This window comes from Sapajus apella, unplaced genomic scaffold, assembly GCF_009761245.1.
Source record: "Sapajus apella isolate SASKATOON/1434 unplaced genomic scaffold, GSC_monkey_1.0 scaffold7, whole genome shotgun sequence".
NCBI lineage: Eukaryota > Metazoa > Chordata > Mammalia > Primates > Cebidae > Sapajus > Sapajus apella.
In genome coordinates, this window is record NW_022436947.1 from 37,905,191 (window position 1) to 37,925,585 (window position 20,395).

At 39.1% G+C, this 20,395-nt stretch overlaps 1 protein-coding gene across 5 annotated transcripts in view; it reads left to right on the forward strand.

Moving 5' to 3' along the window:
• CCDC146 (coiled-coil domain containing 146) overlaps positions 1-20,395 on the forward strand; it is a 157,034-nt gene that overhangs the window by 972 nt on the left and 135,667 nt on the right. Inside the window, exon 2 of one of the 5 annotated variants that reach the window (XR_004268359.1) lies at positions 17,798-17,927. The exons of the other annotated variants lie outside the window; for them this stretch is intronic. The gene's annotated coding sequence lies outside the window, so the exon portion shown is untranslated. The remainder of the gene's footprint in view (positions 1-17,797; positions 17,928-20,395) is intronic. 5 annotated transcript variants of the gene reach the window in all.

Below are 20,395 nucleotides of genomic sequence, written 5' to 3' on the forward strand. Positions count from 1 at the left end.
ATTAGGTGGGCATGGTGGCGCATGCCTGTAGTCCCAGCTACTCAGGAGTCTGAGGCAGGAGAATTGCCTGAACCCAGGAGGCGGAGGTTGCGGTGAGCTGAGATCGCGCCATTGCATCAATTTAAACGCTCCCTGGTGATGTGTGGTGGCTTATGCCTGTAATTTCAGCACTGTGGGAGGCCGAGACAGGTGGATCACCTGAGATCAGGAGTTCGAGATCAGCCTGGACAACATGGTGAAACGCTGTCTATACTAAAAATACAAAAATTAGCTGGCTGTGGTGGCGGGCACCTGTAATCCCAGCTACTCAGGAGATTGAGACAGGAGAATCACTTGAACTCAGAAGGCGGAGGTTGCAGTGAGCCAAGATCATGCCACTGCAGTCCAGCCTGGGCGACAAGAGTGAAACTCTGTCTCAAAATAAATTTTTTTAAATGCTCCCAAATAGGAGAGTATTACATAAATTAGTATATATATGAAATATTATGCAACAATTTAAACATTATATTTTGATATGGGAAATATTCCATATATAAAGTGAAAAGAGCAGATACAAAATTACATGTACAGTATGATCCCAATTGTGTAATAATAATAAAAAATTTAAATACAAATTATACTTTATGGAAACAATTCCAGAGGGGTATATGCCACTTGATAACAGTGGTTATCTTTAAGCAGTGATACGATGAGTGATTACTGTAATTTTTGTTTGTCATCAATAGTGAAAATATATTACATTTATAATAAGAATTTTAAAGCATTTCTGAGCATATATTGTTTCCTAAAACTGACTCAAATAATCAAATGGGCAGAGGAGTTCTTACCATCTAGATGTAAATGTCAATGAATATTTTATTTAATGATTTATGTTCAATAAATGGGCAGCAGAGGGCATGAGAGAGTTTTCAGAAAAGGTAAACAAAACAAAGGATTCAGCAATTTAGCTTAAGAGAAAAGCCATAGAATTTCTTAACTTTCTTTTAAACTATTTAAAAATTAATATATCTTATGACTTCTATTATTCTTATGAAATATTAATAAAAGCAACAATTTTAACTAATAACTATCAACACTGACTGAGAAGTATTTAATGACTATATGTGGGTCCTAATTCTATTTGAAATCTCCGTGTGAAATTGTAAATAGACACGGTTTTATTTCTTACTTTCTAATCTGTATGACTTGTTTTTCTCTTATAGTGTTATTACACTTGCTAAGACTGCCACTGCAATATTGACTTAGAGTGGCAAAAGCAGAAATCCTTGATTTATTTCCTATTTATGAGGGAAAACATTGGGTATTTCAATAACAATTAGGAAGTTAGCTGTAGATTTTTAAAAGATACCTTTTAGCAAGTTAAGGAAGTTTAATTTCTAATTTGCTTAGACTTTTTATTATGAGTGTTGCATTTTGTCAAATGCTTTTGCTGTATCTATGAAGATGATCATATGGTTTTTCTTCCAATTTATTGATGTGGTGTATTACAATGATTGTTTTTCAAGTGTTGAATCACCTTTCATTCCCTCAATTAACTACATTTGGTCATGATCATGTTATTGTCAGTGAGCTTTGGGGTGTCCATTTCCTGCCCAGAAACCTCTCTGGCTGCAGCATCTTTGCCCAAATTCTTGTCCTGAATTCATGAAGAATGAGATATGCACACAAGTGAAGAGTAAACAAGATGTAGATAAGCTTTACTGAGTGTTAATAGGAGACCCACAGTGGGTAGATCCTCTTTGTAGGAAGGTCATCTCTCCAGAGTTGGGTTCTCAGAAGAGAGAAGGCCCTGGAAAGGGTAGCTCCTCTCTGCTACTGGTTGTCCCGATGTCTGCAGCTCCCAGTGGAGAGGAGGCCCTGGCGAGGGTGGCTCCTCTCTGCTGGCAGGTTGTCTCTGAAGCTCTTAGCAGAGAGGGTAGCTCCTCTCTGCAACTGGTCCTTATGTGGAGTCTCTCTACCCTCTTTGTCCTCTGGCCATCCTCTGCCCTGCTCTGGCCGAGCCCAGGGCTTTTATGGACCTCAGAGGGTAGGAAGTGCATGGTGATGGGTCCATGGATGCCTATGGGCTGCCGTAAGAGGCACCATGAGTCCCCACACTGCTCTGCAGCACTGGTGGCTTGCCCCCAGCCTTCACGCCCTCCCTGGACTGAAGGTAGTGCCTTATTGGGGACCTGCTCCCTTTTGCCCAAGGATCTATTTGTCTCTGGCTGCCCTTCATGGCCCCAGAACTTGACCCCAATCCCACTCTGTGATCTGAGCCAGCTCCAGGAAAGGAAAGAGGTCAGACAGCCAGAGCAGACACCTCAATCCTGCAGGATGCGGAGGGGGCTTCCCAGGCCTCAGAGGGTGCAGGCTGCAGAGATGCCTGGGTCCTGTAGCTGAGAGGGCAGTGGCAGCTGCACCCAGGGAGCTCCCACAGGCCAACTCGGAAGGGGTGGGACTCCCATTTGTCACCAGCTCCTGCGTGCTCCATGTAGTGGGAGGCCCAGGTCTGCAGCTGCTGGTCAGGTGGCTGCAGCAGCAGCCAGGAGGGCACATCCTACCTGCTCCCAGGCCCCCATCAAGTGCACATGGAGGCTCAGATCCTCAGCTGTAGTTTGAGCTGCTATAGACCTGCCCAGGAGGGTGGGACTCCTGCCTGCCTCGTGGAGCGGGAGGCCTGCATTTGCAGTTCCAGCCTTGCCTCCCTACTGCAGCCAGCATGATGGCAGCTGCCAGCATGATGGCAGCAGCCACTGCCATCATTATCTTTTCTATAAATTGCTAGATTCAACTTGCTAAATTTTCGAGGATTTTTACATTTTATTTTCATGAAGGATATTGGTCTAAAGTATTCTTTTATGTCTTTTTCTGGTTTTGGTATTAGGGTAATATTAGAAGGGCAAATGTTGCCTCTTTTATTTTATGGAAGATTGTTAGAGAATTGTTGACATGGTTTAGTTTTATTTATCCTGCTCAGAAGTCAATATGCTTTCTTTGTCTAAAATCTACAATTCATAAATATTCAGCCTTTCCTCGTTCTTTCCATCCTTTACTTTTGGAGCATTCATTTAGACATATATTTTGATTTCTCATTCTGTCATCCATATCTCTTAACTGTGTTTATATGATTTATGCCCGTTCATCTTTTTGTATTTAATTCTGGATGATTTCCTCAAATCTATGTTCTAATTCATTAATTCCTTCCTATTCTTTGCTAATCCAGTGTTTAATATCTGCATTGACTTTTTCATCCCAATTACTACATTATCACTTTTAGAATATTTATTTGGTTCTTTTACAAATCTGTTTTCTCTTATTTAAAACTGCACTGTTTGTTTTACTGTAGTTTCTTTACCTTTCCTTGCCTCTTAAATTATTTTAAACATACTTATGCAAAATTATTCTAGCCTGTTCTGTTTTGAAGTTGCTGTTTCTCTTTTGCTACATAAACAAACTCTGTCTCATGGTGGTTTATTTTCTTTCATGGCTTATAAATTTTTATTTACAGCTCATCTTCAGTGGGAGTTCTCTTTTCCGAAAATTCTTTACATTCTAGAGTATAATAAAATTGTTCCCTCTAGAATAATTTTGCATTTGCTTCAATCAGAATCCGACCGACCAATTTCCATGGTCACGGGCCAGGTTTTCGATTTTTATTTTCTTTTAGTTTGCCTCATTTCCTTCTGTACAAAGTAGTTCATTCATACAAAATAAAGTAAGAATAAAGTCTAAGGAATAATAGTAAAAAGAACATCTTTATGCCTAATACCCAGCTTAAGAAGTAAGACCGTACCAGTAAGTTTGAGTTCCCCTTTTTCTTTTTTCCTCCTTTATCTTCTGGCTTTCACTTAAAAGCAGGCTAAATTGAGAACTGTGTAGAAGAAAAGGGGCCCCTGCCACACAGAAAGTGTAGGGAAATCCCAATTTTTTTCTTTTCTTTTTGCTCTGCTGGCCTTGCCCCAAGGGTAGCTCCAAACATAGATTTGCACTGCCACTGCCAGGCTGTGAGGATTCCTAAGAATAAAAGAGAACACTGTCTCTGAATAGAGGAACTGGAAAGAGAGTGTGTGGGGAATCCTCATATACTTTCTCATTTTTTCCTGATAGTTTACCTCAAGGGCAGCCCCAGCTACTTGGAACTGAATGGCAGCATAAGGCAAAATCTCTAAGACACCCTGATCCTTCTGGCCATAACAAAGGGGGCCCACAAAAGCTGTAAAGTGTAGGAGAAATCTCATGTACGAGAGAACTGGAGAAGGTGATCCTAATTCTGTGTTTGAGACTACGTAAGTAACAGGGTCAGCTCTTCTCCTGCATAATCATGGAGTGTGGTAGGCCCCTCTTGTCTTTGGCTTTGCTTTCTGAGGTTTCAGTTTCCCATGATCAACTGCAGTCTGAAAATATTAAATGGAAAATTCTGGAAATAACTCATAGATTTTAAATTGTGCACAGTTCTGAGAAGTAGGATGAAATCTTGCACTTCCTCACTCCATCCTTTGTGTAGCATATGCTACACTGTCTACCCTACCTGCCCAATTGTCACTTACTAGCTTAGCTGTTTTGGTGATCAGATTTGCTGTTGTGATATCTCAGTGCTCTTATTCAGGTAATCCTTATTTTACTTAATAATGGCTCCAAAGCAAAAGAATAGCAATGCTGGCAATTAGGATATACTGAAGAGAAGCCATAAAGTATTTCCTGTAAGTGAAAAGGTAAAAATTCTCAGTTTAATAAGGAAAGAAAAAAGCCATATGCTGAGATTGCCAAGATCGAAGGTTAGAATTAATCTTCTGTCCATGAAATTGTGAAGAATGAAAAATAAATTTGTGTATAGGGTATATAGAATTTGGGTACTAATCCTGGTTTCAGTCATCCACTGGGGTTCTTGGAACATATCCTCCATGGACAAGGACAGACTTCTGTAATCTCTACTGATCTGTCTTCAAGTTCACTGATTCTTCTCCTTGCCCAAATCTACCATTGAACTCCCCCAGTGAAATTTTCAATTATTATAATTTTCTACTAGGAATTTCAACTGGGTTTCTTAAAAATTTCTACTCATTGATATTCTCTGATGAATTATCATCATGCTTCTCTAATTCTTTAAACATGGTTTCCTTTCATTCTTCAAGCATATTTATAATATCTGCTTTTAAGTCACTGCTTTGAAGGGAAAAGATACCACCCCTAAATTAGCAGAGACTGTTTACAATGGCCAAAAACCTTGAAACAACCCTTAGATCACTCAAATGTGAGTGGCAAAACAAACTGTAGTACATCCATATAATGGAATGCTGCTCAGTAATAAAGAGTGTCAATTGGTCTGCACAACAAAATAGATAAAAATCTCAAGAACAGTCTGGGCTCAGTGGCTCACGCCTGTAATCTCAGCAGTTTGGGAGGCCAAGGTGGGCAGATTGCCTGAGGTGAGAATTTTGAGACCAGCCTGGCCAACATGGCGAAACCGCGTCTCTGCTAAAATTACAAAGATTAGCCAGGCATGGTGGCAAGCGTCTATAATCCCAGCTATTGGCAAGGCTAAGGCAGGAGAATCACTTGAACCCAGAAGTCAGAGGTTGCAGTAAGCCAAGATTGTGCCACTACACTTCAGCCTGGGCAACAGAGCAAGACTCCGTCAAAAACACGCACACACACACACACACACACACACACACACACACAAACTCAAGGACATTTTACCAAGTGACAGAAGCTATACTCAAAAGATGGCATACTATGTGATTTCACTTATATGATATTCTAGAGAAGGCTAAATAAAAATGATGGGGAGCAGATTAGTTGTTGCCAGGAGTTACATGTGGAGGTAAAGTTTGACTACAAAGGGGTACTACATGAAAGAATTTACTTTGGGCCAGGGAAAGGGAAAAAACTGTTCTGCATCTTGACTGTAGTCATGGTTACATGAGTACAAGCATTTGATAGAATGCATAGAACTGTCAACAAAAAGAGTGATTTTTACTCTATGTAAATTTAAAAGTGAATTTCAAAAATCATGCCTAAAAAGAAAACTCCGTCTGTGAAGCAGATGACCTTACAAGTGAATTCTACCAAACATTTTAAGGGAAATAGTAATACCAGTTTTATATAAACTGTCAAAAATTAGTAAGGAGAGAACTCTTCCCAACTCACTTTATGAGGCCAGTGTTGTCTTGATAACAAAATTAGACAAAAATATTGCCAGAAAAGAACTAGAAAACAACCCCTCATGAACACAGAAGCAAAATTCTTTATACGAGCAAATCAAAATCAATAATAGGGGAAAAGCATAATGCTTCAGGACCAACTGGGGTTTATCTCTCCAAGGCAAGATTAATTTTAAGATCAAAAATCAATTAGTTCCCCTGGCATGGTGGCTCAGGCCTATCATCCCAGCACATTGGAAAGCCAGGATGGGAAGATCACTTACTTGAATCAGTGAGTTCAGGACCAACCTGGGCAACATAGTGACTCCCAGTGGCTACCAAAAAAAAAAAAAAAGAAAAGAAAAATTAGCCAGTCATCGTGATGAACAACTGTAGTCCCAACTCTTCAGGCCACTGAGGCAAGAGGATCAGTTGAGCCCAGGAGGACAAGACTGCAGTGAGCTGTGATTGTGCCACCACACTCCAGCCTGGGTGACAGAGTGAGACCCCATCTCAAAATAAATAAATAAGCAGTGTAATTCACCACTCACAAACTAAAAAAAGGGAAAATGTGATTATCTCAATAGATTTTTTTAAAAAGCGTTCGGTGAGCCAGGTGCGGTGGTTGACACCTGTAATCCCAGCACTTTAGGAGGCCAAAGGTGGGCAGATCACCTGAGGTCAGGAGTTTGAGACCAATCTGGACAACATGGTGAAATCCGGTCTCTACTAAAAATATAAAATTAGCCAGGAATGGTGGCGCGCCCCTGTAATCCCAGCTACTCAGGAGGCTGAGGCAGGAGACTCACTTGAACCTGGGAGGTGAAGGTGGCAGTGAGCTGAGATCAGACTGCTGCACTTCAGACTGGGTGACAGAGCAAGACTCTGCCTCAAAAAAAAAAAAAAAAATATTGGGAAAACTCAGTGCCATTCCTGATAAAAACTCTCCACTAACTTGGAAGAGAAGAGAACCTCCTCCAACAACAGGCATCTATGAAAAGTTTACACTTTGTGCCACACTTTAATACTTTAATGACGAAAGACTGAATGCTTTCCCCTTAAGATGTGGAAAAACTTTGTTTGTTTGTTTTTTGGTTGTTGTTCTGTTTTTTTGAGATGGAGGCTTGCTCCGTTGTCCAGGAGGGCAGTGGCATGATCTTGGCTCACTGCAACCTCCACCTCCCAGGTTCAAGCAGTTCTCCGGCCTCAGCTCCGCTTAGTAGCTGGGACTACTGGTGCGGGCCATCATGCCCGGCTAATTTTTATATGTTTAGTGGAGACAGGGTTTTGCCGTGTTGGCCAGGCTGATCTCCAGCTCCTGACCTCAGATGATCCGCCAGCCTCGGCCTACCAAAGTGCTGGGATTACAGGCGTGAGCCACCACACCTGACCTGACACAATTTTTTTTTTACCACTTTTTTCAGCATTGTGCTGGAGGACCCATACAATGCAATTGGACAATAAAAGGAAATTAAAAGAGGTCGGACGCGGTGGCTCACGCCTATAATCTCAGCACTTTGGGAGGCCGAGACTGGCGGATCATGAGGACAGAAGATCGAGACCATCCTGGCCAACATGATGAAACCCTGTTTCCTCTAAAAATATAAAAATTAGCTGGGCGTGGAGGCATGCGCCTGTAGTTCCAGAGCTGAGGCAGGAATCCAGGAGGCAGAGATTGCACTGAGCCGAGATCACGCCACTACACACCAGCGTGGGCAACAGAGCAAGACTGTGTCTTAAAAAAAATAAGAAAGAAATAAAATTGCTTCTGGTTTTGGGTTCTGCATGTAAGGAACTTGGTGCCACTCCATCCCAACAAATAAAAAGCTGAACAGACTGAAAAATCAACAATTATGTATGCTTAGGTACACACACACACACACACACACACACACACACATGCTTCTAGATGAGTAAAATGGATGACAACAATGATTTAATTGGCAAGAGGGAGGAATTATGATTATTTTGTTATTATAAGCTGAAGCAGTACACAATCAACTCTTGGTATCTGTGGGCATTTGTTTTAAGACCCCTGTGGATACCAAAATCCTTACATACTCAAGTTCCTCTACATACCCTGCAACAGAGAAAAGCTGGCCCTCTGTATTGGGGGATTTTACATCCTGCAATCTGCATTTGGTTGTGGATGCAGAACTCTACAAGAGGAAGGGTTGACTGTATTTATTGAAAAAAGTCCTTGTATAAGTGGACCCATGCTGTTCAAACATATATTGTGCTAGGGCCAAATGTAGTGTTATTTGAAAGTGGGCTTGGATTATTTGGAAATTAATACTACAAATTTAGGGCTACCACTGAAATAAATAATTATAAATGATATGCTAAAAAAGAGAGAAAATGGAATCATATGAAATGCTCAGTTAAAACCACAAAATAGAAAAAGAGTGGAAGACAAAAATAAGAATAAACAAGGGCAATCAATAAAAAAATAGTAACAAATATGGTATATATCAATCCATCTACAGCAGATTCTCAGATAATGTTTTGTTCAACATTGTTCATTATATTAATGAAAAAAATCAATTTTTGTCCAGGGCCAGTGTGTGTATGTGTGTGTGCGTGTGTGCATGTGTGTGTGTGTGTGCATGTGTGTGTGTGTGTATATTTAGGGAGTATGCATGTTCCTTGCATGTCTGCCTGAGTTTTCTCTGGGTACTCTGGTTCCCTCCCACATCCCAAAGATGTGTTAGGTTAATTGGAGAGTCCAAATTGTCCCTGTCTGAGTGAGTATGGGTGGGGGATGTGTGTGTGTCTTGCAATGAAATGGCATCCTGTCCAGAGTTGGTTCTCGCCTGAACCAATCCACTTATTCTAAATCAGGGTCTCAGTTAGCTGGAACCTATCCCTGAGCTGGGCGTGGTGGTGCATGCCTGTGGTCCCAGCTACTCGGAAGGCTGAGGCAGGTGAATCACTTGAACCTGGGAGGTAGAGGTTGCAGTGAGCAGAGATGGTGCCGTTGCTCCCCAGCCTGGCAACAAGAGTGAAACTCTGTCGAAAGAAAGAAAGAAAGGAAAGAAAAGAAAGAAAGAGAGAAAGAGAGAAAGAAGGAGAGAAGGAGAGAAGGAAGGAAGGAAGGAAGGAAGGAAGGAAGGAAGGAAGGAAGGAAGGAAGGAAGGAAGGAAGGAGAAAGAGAGAGAGAAGATAGAAAGAAAGGAAGGAAGGAAGGAGGGAAGGAAGGAAGGAAGGAAGGAGGGAAGGAAGGAAGGAGAAAGAAGGACAGACCAATGGTGGGAAGCAATGATAGTCCATATTTCATGAAGTTCTTTGCTAAGCAAACAGACCCATCTAGGTCCACAGTTCCTACTAACCATGGTGTGAGAAAGAGGAAAGAGGTAAATGAAAAAGCAGGTTTGCAAGGCAATTACCGAATTAGGTAAGATATGTAGACTAGTATTGTAATACTATATATATGCTTTTTGGTATCACCTTTAAAAATTCAAGTGAGGAGAACAGTGGAACTTTTCGAATGTGCACATTTTCTTAGCAAACAAGAGGAGTGGCCTGCAGCGTGAGGATTCTAGATTGCACTCAGACAGGCAGAATTTCTACTTCACAGACCTTCTGGAAGACTGTCAGCTTTAGACTTACCTGGGCACTCCAAATCTCTTATAGGATTTGGAACTCTTAGTTCTCCCTCACTCTCTGCTCACGGCTAAATTATTTGGAAACTAAGAGAACTGATAGGGCCTTTCAGGCACCTTCTGAGTTTCTGAAGCCTGCCTACACTTGCAGAATGACTGTAAATTATTGCGGATATAGGAACAGTGTTTCTTGCCACACTGTGTATATGTGAAGGTTGCCCTTTTGTTTGTAGCCATGGCAACAAGTTCTGTAGCCCATTGTTTTGCTTAGCTCAGCCTTGCCACCTTATGGACTGCCTAATAATTGCCGCTCTACAAGAATTAATTTGTCTTTAACTGATTTACACTGTGTTGGCTTGCTTTTTCTAAAAGAGCCCTAGCTTTACACTGTTACAGTGACAGAAGTCAAATTGTGTCAGCCTGCCTGTATTCTTGATTCCAGTAGCTTTTGGCTACTGGAAGTCAAGAGGAAAGGGCTTTGCTAAGACCATAGAGAGAGTCTTGTATGGTATAAGAGGAAAGATGAGGTATCTGGAGCCAGGTGACATGGGTTTAAATAAATACTGCCAAGCCTTGCTGTGTGATCTTGAGCACATCATTTATACTCTCTGGTTGTCAATTTCCTCCTGTACAAAATGGAGATAATTGTTATGATGTGTGGTAGTTAGGACACAGTGAAGTAAGACAAAGTGAAGTATCTCCATTTTCGTCCTGTACAAAATGGAGATAATTATCATGGTGTGTGGTTGTTAGGACAAAGTGAAGTAAGACAAGGGAAAGTTGGCTGGGTGTGGTTGCTCACACCTGTAATCCCAACACTTTGGGAGGCCGAGGCAGGCGGATCATGAGGTCAGGAGTTGGAGACCAGCCTGGCCATGGTGAAACCCTGTCTCTACTAAAAGACAAAAAATTAGCCGGGTGTGGTGGGGCGCGCCTCTGGTCCCAGCTACTCAGGAGGCTGAGACAGGGGAATCGCTTGAATCCAGGAGATGGAGGTTGCAGTGAGACAAGATTGTGCCACTGAACTCCAGCCTGGCAAAAAAGCAAGATTCCATCTCAAAAAAAAAAAAAAAAAAAAAAAAAAGACAAGGGAAAGTTTTGTTTAAATTGTAGAGGGTTATGTAAATATTATAAATATTATTACTAGGCACACTGAGCAAGAGTGCCTGCATGCTGACAAGGGCAACCAGGAGGGTATGTTGGAAATACCTCATGTCTATTTCTATGACAGTTCTGCTTCGTGTATGGTGCCACGCCATCCTGACCCCACATGTTACACCTACTCAGAAATGAGTAATACAGAGCTTGTTTTAAGTATGTAGATTTCTAAGATGAAAGGGAATAAATACATAAGATGCTTTAAAGAGAGAATGAGGAACTTTTCTCAGGTCTGTGCTTGGGGTGTGGTAGGAGTGGGCAAAGGAAGGCAAGGAGATGGGGAAATGAAGAAGGTATGGAGTTATCTCAGCACCCTTCCATCCTAGGGTGGGGTGCTGATTCTATGACACAGAGCCTTGGGTTCTCCACCATCATGGGCAATTAACAGATTCCTCATTGATTACACATCCACATAATCTAAGATGTAACTCTTTAACACGTCTGAACATTAAAGGCCAGATATGCACCTGAAGCGTTCTTTCAGAGTTTTGCATTTGTGTTTTTAATTGAAGGTAGTTCAAACCCCATTGTTACTTCAACAATTCAATTTGAGGCAATTTAAAAAAATTTTTATTTATTATACTTTAAGTTCTAGGGTACACATACAGATCATGTAGGTTTGTTACATAGGTATACGTGTGCCATTATGGTTTGCTGCATCCATCACCTCGTCTCTACATTAGGCAGTTTTTATCTGTACGTATTTACTGCAGGAGATTTCATCTTTCCTTTAAGATTCGTTTCATTTTTCTTGTAGGATTTTTTTCTTTTCAGGATTCTTTTTTTGAAAGGTCTCTTTATCATTTCTTTCAGTAACAAAAATATATTGTGGTTTGATTTGTTGGGTCTTTGAAGAACATTTTTACTCTCTTTTTTAAAACATGCATCTCCATAAATATATATACCTACTATGTACCCACAAAAATAAAAATAAATAAAATAAAATATGTACCTGTATCATTAAAAATGTTTCAAGTCTAACGTTGTCTTTGTATGGTAAAAATGAGAATTGTGTAATTGTACAAAGAATATAAAATCTAGGCAGGAATAAATGCAATTATTTTATCTGTGGCATTTAGGACTATTAAGTTGATTCTGATATTGTTGTTGTTGTCCATTAAATGGATCTGAGGTATGCCTCATCTCAAACAGGCTGCCCAACATTCTGGGCCTGTCATATAGTGAACCAGATGCCCCCTTGGATGGGCCTTATATTTCATGGACTTTTAATGTCATCTCCAAAAGAGAATATACATATAATTACAGAGATACACTGACAGAATTGAAGGCACTTGTCATCCAACTTTATACCACAATTTTGTAACCCTGCTTTGACATTTCTATGTTTTCTAACATGTTAGGAAACTAAAACAAACAAAAAAATGGACGTCCCAGAGTTCTCCCTTCCTCCACGGGATCAGCTCTGAGTTCCTGTAAGAACATCCTGTAATTAATCTTGTAGAGTAATGGGCTGCTGGGGAAAGGAGCCCCCAGTCCTATCTTCAGGGCAGCCAGAAGAACCAAGTCGCAAAAAAAGAACACCCAGTTGCTGTGTGGGACTAGAAGAGAAATAAACCATGTTTGACTTTACAGTACACCCTGCTATTTTTGAAATGAGCAAAACCTGTGCTTGTTCAGTGACAAGTAATATCGAAAGACGGTGGTTTTCTGCTACATTTTTCTTGAAGCATCACCATTTTATTGTCCAAAAGTCACATTGCTTGTGTATTCTGCCCCATTCTCTGGAGCATGCAGTATTTGGTTTTTACACATGCTCCTTGTAACTATCAAGAAATTTTTCCTTAAGAATTCAAAATCAAAACAAAATGATGATCTCCTGTGTTGCGTTTGAAGAAGAGGAATTAGTGATGTGTATTACAAAACAAGGGGTACCCTGCAATGTTTATTGCTTAATTATTCTTTGTGAAGCTTCCTATTTTGCCTGATTCATGTTCTCTCCTTTGTTAAAAGCCCCTTAAGACCACATCCTCTTCAGACTCCTACAGCATCGCATAGCATTGCCTTGGTTCCTTCCACTGGGGCTGCTTCCCTGCAGAACTTGCTATACCAGTGTGCTCCCTGTAAGTGTGTATTTGCGGCCACCCTGTTTCTGTGGCTCAAGTTTTCATAGCACCAATTTCAGTTAAAACTTTTTTTTTTTTTAATTGAGACGGAGTTTCGCTCTTGTTACTCAGGCTGGAGTGCGATGGCGCAATCTTGGCTCACCGCAACCTCCGCCTCCTGGGTTCATGCAATTCTCATGCCTCAGCCTCCCGAGTAGCTGGGACTACAGGCGCATGCCACCATGCCCAGCTAATTTTTGTATTTTTTAGTAGAGACGGGGTTTCACCATGTTGACCAGGATGGTCTCGATCTCTTAACCTAGTGATCCACCCACCTCGGCCTCCGAAAGTGCTGGGATTATAGGCGTGAGCCACCGCGCCCAGCCCAAAACTTTTAAGAATTTTATGTCTGTGATTTTTTTATTGAATTGTCTTGCTGACAGTCTGTGGGTCCCCTAAGGTCAGGAACTTTGTCTGGTCTTGTTCACCGTGGTATCTGCCTCCTACCCATAGCACAGTGGCTGGCTCCTAGCCTCCAAATTGTTTCCTTGCCTCTAAATTCACACCTTTTCCTCCAAATTCACACATTTTCCAAGCTATTCTTCTCATTATCTATCAGCAGTATCTTTACAACTCTGCCATGGCTCCCAATGCCTAGAGAGTAAAATCCCAAATTCCAGGCTACCAATGGCTTTTTCAACCCTATCTACTTTCCTAAAAACGTTGCTTTTTATTAGGGCTTCTTTTACCGCAGCTTATGTGACAGAGAACTAGTTCTTTCCCTGCCTTACTCTCTCTTCAAATTATAAATTGTTTACAATATTTGTAAATTCTTGATCTTTATAGGAAAACTCAATAACTGTTTACTTAATTAATTTGGACATTCTGGAGATATAAAGCTCTAGAATTACCACACCTGATAGCTATGTAGTTCTTCCTATGCCAGGAATTTAAGGTGTGGTGTAGACAGTCTCTGTTTATATCACCATAGCCTGAGAATATATTTTATTCCATTATTTACAGCTGTCAATCATTTTGCCTGCAATAGGTAATATTAATACAATGTGCTTTGCAATTCTATATTAACTGTCCTTGGATAGTTGTTGTTTTATCCATTAAACTTTGTTATCTGGTTCTTTCCTGCCTATTATTTAATTAGATTAATTAGTGTTTTTTGTTTTAATTCACACAGACTTTTATATTTGCCTCTTTGTGTTTTCTTTCACTACTCACCCTCCCTGTCTTTTCCTTTTTAAGAAACCACTTTTTTGAGCTATGGTTGATGTATAAAATGCTGTACATATTTAAGGTATGTGTCTCAGTGAGTCTGGGGATAAGTACGTACCCATGAAACCATCACCACCATCAATCTCATAAACATATCTATTACCTCCCAAAGTTTTATCTACCCCTGTATTATTTTTTGTTGTTGTTGTTTTATACGAACTTAACATAAGATCTACTGTCTTAGTAATTTTAAGTATATAATAGAGCATTGTTAGCTACGGGCACTATGCTGTCTAGCAGATCTTCAGAAACTTATTTATTTTGCATAGCTGAAACTTTGTACTCTTCAACCATTACTCCCCAGTTTCTCCTACCCTAAGTCCCTGGCAACGACCGTCACACTCTCTGCTTCTATGAGTTTGACTACTTTAAGTTCCATATATAAGTGAGATTATACAGTATTTGCATTTCTCTGTCTGCCTTATTTCATTTAACATAATGCACTCTGGGTCTATCCACAATGTTGCAAATGGCAGAATTTCCTTTTTTTATGACTGTAAAATGTTCCCTTGTGTACATATACCACAGTTTTTTTGTCCATGAATATGTCCATGGAAATTTATGTTGTTTCCATATCTTGGCTTTTGTAAATAGTGATGAAATGAACGTGGGAGTGCCAATATCTCTTCAAGGTCCTGATTTCAATTCATTTGGATATATAACCAGAAGAATTGCTGGATAATAAGGAAGGTTTATTTTTAATTTTTTGAGGAAACTTCATACTGTTTTCTATAATGGTTTTACCAACTTACATTCTCACCAACAGTGTACAAGGGTTCCTTTTTCTTCACCTTCTCATCAACAATTATTATCTTTTGTTTTTTCAATCATAGCCATCCTAACAGGTGTGAGGCGATATCTCATTGTGGTTTTGATTGCATTTCTCCAGTGGGTGGTAACGTTGATAACCTTTTTATGTACTTGTTGGCCATTTGTATGTTTTCCTTGGAAAAATGTCTATTCAGCTCTTTGGCCCATTTTTTAATGGGATTATTTGAGTTGTTGCTATTCAGTTGTGTAAGTTCCTTATATGTTTTGGATATTAACCTCTTGTCACATATATAGTTTGCAAATACTTCCTCCCATTCCATAGGTTGCCTTTTCATTTTGTTGATTGTTTCTTTTTCTGTGCAGAAGCTTTTTAGTTGGATGTCATCTCACTTTGTTTTTCCTTTTGTTGCCTGTGCTTTTGGTGTCATATCCAAAATATCATCACTAAGACCAATGTCAAGGACTTTTTCCTGTGTTTTCTTCTAGGAGTTTTATGCTTTCAGATCTCATGTTTAAATCTGTAATCTAATTTGAGTTAATTTTTGTGTTTGATGTAAAACAAGGTTCTGATTTCATTCTTTTGGATGTGGATATCCAATTTCCCTTAACACCGTGTATTGAAGAGTCTATGTTGTGCATTCTTTACATCCATGCCAAAAATTAGTTGACTGTACAGTATATGCATTGGTTCATTTCTGGGCTCTCTGTTTCATTCCATTGGTCTTTTTTGTTTTATGACAGTGCCATACTGTTTTGATTACTTTAACTTTGTGCTACAATTTGAAATCAGAATGTGATTTTTTTCTAACATTGTTGTTATTTCTTAAGGTTAGTTTGACTATTTGGGGTCTTTTATAGTTCCATATACATTTTAGGATTTTTTTTTCTTTTCCTGTGAAAAAAATGCCTTTGGAATTTTGATGGGGATTGCGTTGAACCTGTAGCTTGCTTTGTGTCATGAAACCATTTTAATAATATTAATTCTTCTAACCCGTAACGTGGAATATCTTTCCATTTATTTATGTCTAATTTCATTCACCAGAGTTTTACAGCTTTCAGTGTACAAATTTTTCATATCCTTGGTTAAATGTATGCCTAAGTATTTTTATTTTAAAGCTTAAAGTTTGTCTGATGATCTCTATCAGAACTCTGTTATAGTGTCTTTTAGTTGCTTTCCTATGTAAATGCTTTACTTGCTCTAAAATATTTAGAATGTTTTCAGAATAATAGAGATTGAAAACTTGAGCAAACTGAGGTATTTGTACAAATTCAGCATGGTACCCATCATTTGTTGCCCAGGTAAGCTGTATCACATTTAAAGGTGCAGTGCTCAGAGAAATTGTCTGAACCTAAGTTTTCAAAGCTAATATCATCTTGATTATAAAAACTTCAAGGCCAGGTGTGGTGGCTCATGCCTGAAATCCCAGCACTTTGGGAGGCGAAGGCAGGTGGATCGCTTGAGGTCAGGGGTTCCAGACCAGCCTGGCCAACATGGTGAAACCCTGTCTCTACTAAAAATACAAAAATTAGCTGGGTGTGGTGGCACCCAGCCACCACATATAATCCTATGTAATCCACCACTATAATCCTTGCTACTCAGGAGGCTGTGGCAGGAGAATCACTTGAACCCAGGAGGCGGAGGTTACAATGAGTGGAAAATGCACCATTGCACTCCAGCTTGGGAGACAGAATAAGACTCTGTCTCAAAAAAAAAAAAAAAAAAAACAAAAAAAAAAAAACAGAATATATATATATGTGTGTGTGTGTGTGTGTATATATATATATATATTACAGGCATGAGTCACTGTGCCCAGCCTTTGAAACACTTCTTAATAAAAAAGTTCACACCTGTAATCCCAGCACTTTGGGAAGCTGCGGTAGGCAGATCACCTGAGGTAGGGAATTCGAGACCAGCCTGACCAACATGGAGAAACTCTGTCTCTACTAAAAATACAAAACTAGCCGGGCATGGTGGCACATGCCTGTAATCCCAGCTACTCGGGAGACTGAGGCAGGAGAATTGCTTGAACTCGGGAGGCGGAGGTTGCAGTGATCCGAGATTGTGCCATTGCACTCCAGCCTGGGCAATAAGAGTGAAACTCCATCTCAAAATAAATAAATAAATAAAAAGTTAAAAATAAGATACTGTCTAATGTTCTGAAGGAATTCTTTTTCTGGGAGTCATTAACATTTAATATCCATGAAAGGATTGAGTGTACATAGTTTATTCACAAAGCAAATTTAAATATATAGCCAAACCATTTTTAGCTGCTTGAAGATTTAAGCAATAAACCGTGATTGCTTACCAAATATATAGTATTATAATGCCATAACAATAATAGTTATTTTAAAAACAACACTTTAGGGCATTGCAAAAACCAAATGTGTGTTAAAGGAAGGGAAGTCAAATGATATCACTGGTATTAACATCACATAACAACAGAGAGATATTTGAAGCTTCCTGATAAAAGTGTATGTTACCACCTATGAAGTATTCTTGTAGCAGCAGGCAGAGGGAAACAAGTACATGTATAATTTATAGCTGTGGCAGAAAATTGGACACAGCAGAGTAGAAGCTCAAGTCCAGAGACATTATCACATTTCATCTGCACATCTTTTTGAAACATAAAAATTAGTTGTTGTTTTGTTTTACTAATTTTACCCCATTTTAGAGAGGAGTAAATTTAATGAATGAATGATATGTCTGTGACCACCTGACTAATACATTCAAGAACCAGAACGTATCAAGCCTTCTGGCTTCATATTATTGAGCATGCTTTCCACGTTATAGAGTCAGGCTCAATGTCTTCAAGGAACAGCCATTCCAATAAGATAGACATGATAAATGATACATATTCAGCAGAAGATTCAGACCTTAAAAGCATGACAGTTGCAGTTATCTCCTCTGGCAAAAGAAGAGTGTAAGTATAATGTTCTGTTGGTTCAGTGCAGGTTCATGTATTTCAGAGATCAAAAAGAGCTGATGATAATACTGGCATTCTCTGATGCGTTGGAGGCATTTTACCAGCTCTCTCTCCAGAAGGGCAGCCATCCCAATGTCACTAAAGTGAGCCAACGGAGGCTTTGTTGACTAAGACAGAGTCCTTTTAGAAACTTCTCTGGGTCTACTTGAACACATGACCAAATCAATGGCTAATATACGGGGCCAGCTTCATAGATGAATGACCTATGCAGTCCCGCAAGGACCTCCTATCAGAAGGGCCCTGCACTTGGTTTAATGCCCTGCTGTCACCATTTCTAAATACATAAAATTTTATTTTTGAGCTTGAGATTTATAAATAAAGTCTGTTGGGACAATTAGACATTCACATGGGCAGCACAGATAGGCCAGGCTACAGCATGCATACGCATAGGCCTGAATCGGTGGCTGTGGCAGGGGATGTGGGTGCCGAGCAAATAGACCTACGGTCTATGCATGCATCAGGGTGGTTTGGAGTATCACAGAGTCCCAAGGCAGCCAGGCCAGCACTTGAGTGCAGATTGGCAAAAGCAATGGCCGCAATAGCAGCAGAAGCAGCAGTGACAGCAAAAGTAATAGGGACAGCTACAACAGTGACGGCCTCAGGAGAGAGAAGAAGCTCTAGTTCTGGAACCTACCATGGGAGGCTGGTCCCCAGAACCTGTCCCTGTGGTATCTGCACATATAGTAAGGAAAGAAACTATTTGCACTCACGCAGAACACTTTTTTTAGTAAAGCATTATAAAATAAGAGCAAACACACGGGCATTACAATAAAACATGTCAAAGAGTTACTAGAGTTCCTCAGAGAGCCTAAAATCTCCAGTTTCGAAAAGTGCTACAATACTGCAAATCAAATATCCACAAGTTTAGGAATAGAAATTAAAGATGACTGCATGTGACAGAAAATAATACTTTTCAAAGCTTGAATGAAGCTTATGAAGGTTTGGATAAATGAAGTATGAACAAGAAAGACCATTTTTAATTTTATTTTTTTCTTTGTAATTGAACATACAACAATAGAATGCATATGAGCAAGTGTTTTGGTGTATGTACAAACCATAAAGCCACTTGTGGATTCTGCGCAACTTCCACAAATTACAGGAATTGTCAGAGGAAACATTAAAATGAATGTTGAGTAAATTTACATTTAAAATTAAATTCTCACAAGAAGCTGATTTTTATGAAGAGTTAAATCTTTTTAGAAAATTGTTCTATGAAAATCATCAGTTCAAAAGGTTATATTTTGTAATGATTTATCTAAATGTTATCACAGCCTATAAATATTCATATAAACTTCAGTGGCAGATGCATGAGCAGGAAGATTCTTCTCAAATTAAAAATTGTCAAAAATTATTTATGATCTTGCATTTCCCAAGAGCAACTGACATCATTTTCAATTTGATCAATTAAAAATGAAATTACAATGAGTGTAAATATTGATGACCGAGTAAATTAATTTGTAGAAAAGTGAGCCAGAAAAATCTTATGATCAATCAAGATATTACATTATTGTTATTTTAGTATATAAAATTGTGACATCAAAAATATTTTCTTAGGATTTGTTGCTGTTCACTTAGTTTTTGTTGGTATTCTTGTATCACTATTACCCCTATTATATTTTATAAGTAATAAAATATTTTTAAAGGGAAAACTTTTTATATAATAGTAACTTTCAGAGAACATGTTTTTGACATTTTGACAAGGAATCCCACATTTGTTTTTTCGATACTGTGTCCTGCAAATTATGTAGGTAGCCTTGCCAATATAATTTGGGGAAGAAAAATTTTCGAAGCTGGTGTTAGCAGTCGCCCACAGCAATTACAGAAGAACCTCATTTTTGCTCCTGGGTGACTTTGGTTTCAGGCAAACTAACTTTCCAATAAGGAATGAATGAATGATTGTTACTGTATTGATTTAGCATTAAGCATTTGATTTCTGAAAAATCAAGTAAATTATTTGCAATTGTAATATTCTTTGGATATCAGAAGAACAGCAGAACTTGTTTGTCCCATTGGCAATTATTTTTAGCATACATTCTAAGTGTGTTATTTTCTAGGAGTTGAAGGTATATGGGTAAATAAGAATAGAGTTTCTGTTCTAAGAAGTCCAATAAGGTAGACAATATGAAAAACAGTAAATTACAGTACAGTATTTTCAGCAATTTTCTACAGAAATATGTACAAGGCATAGACTATAGAGATATCAGAAAGCAAAATATGCTCAACTCAATAGGATGGCTGGAGAGGTTCCAGACTTCTTGTTTCATAAATGTCTAGGCTGATATTGACTTGCATTCTCATTATAATTCTTATATATTTTGTTTTGCAATTAATGCAACAGTAGCATACTTTAAAAAATAAGAATGATTGATTTGATTTCAACAATAGGGAGTATCTTTGCAAAAAAG